Here is a 5,364-nt window from a genome sequence, read left to right on the forward strand (position 1 = left end):
CTTGTTGCAGAGGCGGAGGGAAATCCCTTCAAGGGGAAACCTGGAGCAGAGCCAGAAAAAAAGTTTAACTGACTCCTAGCCAAGCCCAGCATTAACCCCTTCTGTTGCACTCAGTACTGAAACTGCTTTCTCCATCATAGAAAAAGAAAACACTTCCAAGTCTATAAAATTAAAACTTTTTCTCGTTTTCAGTTCCAAAAGAATATCTTGCTTGATACATAAATGCTAATGCTTGCTTCAGAGTGAGGCTTTCTGAATCCAACAGGGGAGAAAAGAGTCAGAGAAATAGTAAATTACACTCTAGTCCTTGAAGTGGCCAAACAAGCACTATGTCATGTGAACTGATTTTTCTCCATTATGAAGATATATTTACAATTCTAAAACAGAGACTACATTTTCTCATGGAAATGTAGGAAGGAAAAGGAAAAGATCCTTTCTTTTGATGTATTATTTTTAAAAAGGGAGACAGCATAGCTTCTGAGTTTTATACATTTCATTCACAAAATAGGTTTTTGGACAACAAACATCAAGTTTCTGAAATGATTTTCTTGAGTAGAGAATGAAGGAATCCTACAAAAAGAAGAGAAATAGTTTTCTTCTTTTGTTTTAGAAAAGTTACCAATTCTCAGTTCAGTCACTGGATAATTGAGAGCCTTAAATGCAAATATATGGAATTCCTCTGAAATGGTAAATCCCTTAGACTATGAGACTTAAACAGTAAAAACATGAAAAATAATTTGTTTTTCTTACATGAGAGATGAGGACAATAATTTTATGCTCTTTTTCCCCTCCAATAAAGTGACTTAAAGGATGTTTTTTAATAGCTGTTTTTGCCTTGCACACCCATACATAAGTTTTTGCAAAAGATTCCCCATCAGAAAGAAACTGGAACAACCACTTCCTTGTATTATATATGTGCAAGTCTTTCTCCTTTATCGGATCATCAATTCCTATCATGGTCCCTGACCAGTTCTTGTTCATCATTGTATCTACTTCTGCCTTCCCAATGTCTAATGCATGGTTTACACTTAGTGATTACCAAAAAAAGTCCAACTATAAATAGTTTAAATTAAAATTTGGAAAAGAAGCTCCCAAAAGGTTAGAAATAATATGTAACTATTGCATGAGAAAAAATCCTGGTTTCTAAAAAAAAAAAAAAAAATCCCAAGTTCACTGACTCCCAGGGGTGTGTACAATAAACAGCCCTGTGCCTTTTGACAGAGGAAGACCATAACTGAGATTTGGAACTAATAACTGTTCCTCATGGCTGGAGAGGTTCTGGACCTCCTCTTGGGTGCAGATGAGGCTCCCATTCAAGGATAAGGAGAGAAAAGAAGTGGAAGCAGCTAGTGACTGTAATAACATGTAAGTGTGACTTCATCTGCCAAAGAGCTAAGGATCAGAAAAGTAGCTTCAGGCAAAATTAGCTGATGAGCAGGTACTGTACAGGTTCTTTACAAGCTCATGTCATGGAAGAAGATGATAAGAACTATGTAGGTTGATGGCTTAACTCAGAAGAGATAGAAAGGGAATTATGGAATTTCAATGCAATTTTCTGGGGTGTAAAAACAAAAGTGAACAATAGGATCCCCAAAACGGGATCACCAGGAACAAGTCATAGCAAATAACTTCAGTTTCAAGCTTGAATAGGATTCCAGGCTTGGAACATTGGAGAAATATCTAATCTATTGAATTAGTTCATAGTTGTTTCAGCAAAAGTCCCTTATGGTATCTTTGAGTTGGATGCCATTTAAGATCCTACCTGCTCCTCCCAGGTTGAGCTGACTGTGTTCTCTTCTGTGACCTCTCCACTAGAGCACACTGGCCGTGAAGCTCTTTACCTTTTAACATGTTGATTGTTCCTAAACTGACAAAACTCAGGTAATTTCATTTTCCATCATCGCATCTAGCTTCGAATAAGGTATTCATTAAAATTTACAAAATGAATGAGTTAATAGAAATTCAACTATAAGCTTAAAATATTGAGACTGGATAGACTGTTACTGTGTTCTGTGTATGAAATTGTTCAGTTCAAGATTTTCATCATTAACTTAGGAGATGTTTTTATCATTAACCATTTAGCCTCATCTGCACTGTTTTTATCATTGACATATGATTATCTAGCATTCATAATGCAAGAGAAAGATAGCTAACCTTAGAAATGACAGAATCAAGATAAGGACAATCCTAAAAGATGTAACAATTTGTCCAGATGATGGAGTGAAATTTAATGGGAATGCATTAAAGTCCTGCATAAATGTGAACATCAAAGTCTTGAGTAAAATATGGAAGAGATTTGCCTTGATAGTTATCATAGGAAGATTGTCTGATGGTTTTAGTGAATCACATGCCAACAGTGCCATGGGAAACCAAAATAGATATTGATAACCTCAAGGTGCACTCATAGCATTCAACCTTCATGTCGTCTGAAGTCATGGTCTCTAAGACCATATTGGGAGCAGAGGTGTCAGTTCAAGGTTCTAGTCCTTATGTGAGAGGCTGACAAAATACAGGGTGTCCAGAAAAAAGTGATAAGGCTGACAAATGACTCCAAAATCCCTGGCCTGATAGGAGTTGTTGAAAGAATTGGATATTTAGTTTGGATAAGAGACACACAAAATCATGTGATAATTGAATGGCTGATGTGCAGAGGAAGGAATATACTTGCTGCTCTGTGTTATATCAAAGGCTAAGAGTAGAGCTTTTGGGTAGGTAATTGCTAGATTATTAGCTGCAGGAAGACCAGGAGTGTGTGTGTCCTATTCACCAGTAGATCCTCAGCACTTAATATAGTGACCAGTAGATAGTAGTGACTAAGTAAATCAATACTGAATAAACAAACAACAGTTTGAAAGAGAGCTTGACTCGGATCTCATTAGTCCTGAATTCAAATCCACTGCTCCATCTAGGAATTGTGCAACCTTGCACAAACATAGCTAGCCTTTCTGCAATTTTGTTTGCATGCATGCATGCTAAATCGATTCTGTCATGTCCGACTCTGTCCAATCCTTTGGACTATAGCCCGCCAGGCTCCTCTGTCCATGGGATTCTCCGGGCAAGAATACTGGAGTGGATTGCCGTGCCCTTCTTCAGGGGATCTTCCTGATCCAGAGATTGAACCGACGTCTCTTGCAGCTCCTGCATTGCAGGTGAATTGTTTACCACTGAGGCATCAGGGAAGCCTGCGTTTTTGTTTGTTGTTGTTGTTCAGTCACGTCCAACTCTTTGTGACCCCATGGACTGCAACATGCCAGGCTTCCCTGTCCTTGACCATCTCCCAGAGCTTACTCAAACTCATGTTCATTGAATCGGTGATGCCATCCAACTCCTCTTCTCTTCTCACCTTCAATCTTTCCCAGCATCAGTGTCTCTTCTAATGAGTTACCTCTTTGCATCAGGTGACCAAAGTATTGGAGCTTCAGCTTTAGTATCAGTCCTTCCAATGAATATTTAGGACTCATTTCCTTTAGGATGTACTGGTTGGATCTCCTTGCAGTCTAAGAGACAAGAGTCTTCTCCAACACCGCAGTTCAAAAACATCAGTTCTTCAGTGTCAGCTTTCTTTATGGTCCAGCTCTCACATACATACATCACTACTGGAAAAACCATAGCTTTGACTACACGGACCTTTGTAGGCAAAGTAATGTCTGTTTTTTTTAATATGCTATTTAGGTTAATCATAGCTTTTCTTCCAAGGAACACCTTTATTTACACATGCTTAAATAAGGATAACAGTAATTCAAGTGGTTCACATGATTTTTATGATTATCAAATCAAAAGTGATGGTGTGAAATCTTTTTAAATGTAAATAGCAAAGTGCTGGGTAAAAAGCATGTAACGATATTAAAATATGGGCTTCACAGGTAGCACTAGTGGTAAAGAACCTGCCAGTTCAGGAGACGTAAGAACTGTGGGTTCAACCCCTGGATGGGGAAGATCCCCTGGAGGAGGGCATGGCAATCCACTCCAGTATTCTTGCCTGGAGAATCCCATGGACAGAGGAGCCTGCTGGGCTACAGTCTATAAGTTTGCACAGAGTTAGACACAACTGAAGTGACTTAACATGCACAGTATTAAGAAACAACCCTATTAAGTTCACTGTGAAGAAGGACATTCTAATTGCCAAATCTATCCAGCAGTGGAATGGGTCTCCTTAGGAATTAACCAACTCCTAGTCACTGTAAGTTGTCAAGCAAGGTTGGGTGACACCTCCTAAAAATGTGATAGAGGTCAAGTTTTGCTTCTATGAGATATCCAACTGGGTGACCATTAAGGTGCCCTCCAATGTTAAGATTTTGTTTCTGCATTATCCATCCTTTCTAGACTAACCTCGGCAATCCCCTCATTGTCCATTTCAAAATTCTAAGCATTCTGATTCTGCTTTGGTTGGATCCTGAGAAGATTCAGGCATACTTTTCTCAGCTGGTTTCATAACCACCATGTTCGTAGCAAGTCTCTTTTAGGACTTCCAAGTAATCAATTTGTTATGGGCCTCCCTGGAGCTAAAGTCCCTCACTTTTTCTAACACATCTGAGGCAAATGACACTCCTAGCAGTAAGAGGGGCTCTTTAACTTATTCAGTACCAGTAAGTACCAATGAAAGAAACACCATATCCTGATGAGCTAAAATGTTCCAATTAGTCTTACCACCTTATCCAATTTAAACCTCCCATGTTCAAAAGTTATTTGAATTATGGAAAGATTTTATAAAGATACCTCATATTTGTAAAGTGCTTTCTAATTTTTGTTAATTCTTTAATATATTTTGTCTCACGTGAGCCTTCTAACAATGCTCAGCGTGAGTATTTTTATCTTCATTAGATGGAGGAAGAAACTGAGGATCTGAGAGGTAAACTGACCTCCTCAAAAACACACAGCTAGGTAATAGGAAAGCTAGGACTAGAAGTGAAGTTTTCTGATTCCCTGTTTAAGTGCCCTCTCTGCTAGCACAGTTCAGCTCAACCGTGGACTTTTTTCGGTCTTCCTGGACCTTTTTTGGCTGTCCAGGAAAGCCTTGGAGATAACGAAGGCACTACCTTTTCCTGGGATGTGGTATCGTCAGAAGCAAACTATTTTTATCCTTTTTGCTTCTGATTTCACAGAACAAACTTTCCATTTCCAAATCACACTTAAAAGTTCACTGCCCTGATTAGGAACTATATTTGTAAGAAGTAATGTTGTGAAGTAAATCAACTGAATTCAAAAATTCCCCCTGTATATTTTTGTTGGCTTGGAACATAAGCTGTGGAAATTCCAAAGCTTTCATATAAAAAATTAGAAAAGCCTGCCTGTGATTTGCCACATTATAGCTAAAATTGAACTTAAGGAGAATATCCTGTTTTTGAAGACTTTGTGCCAGAAGAA

This window comes from Cervus elaphus, chromosome 20, assembly GCF_910594005.1.
Source record: "Cervus elaphus chromosome 20, mCerEla1.1, whole genome shotgun sequence".
In the NCBI taxonomy this organism is placed as follows: domain Eukaryota; kingdom Metazoa; phylum Chordata; class Mammalia; order Artiodactyla; family Cervidae; genus Cervus; species Cervus elaphus.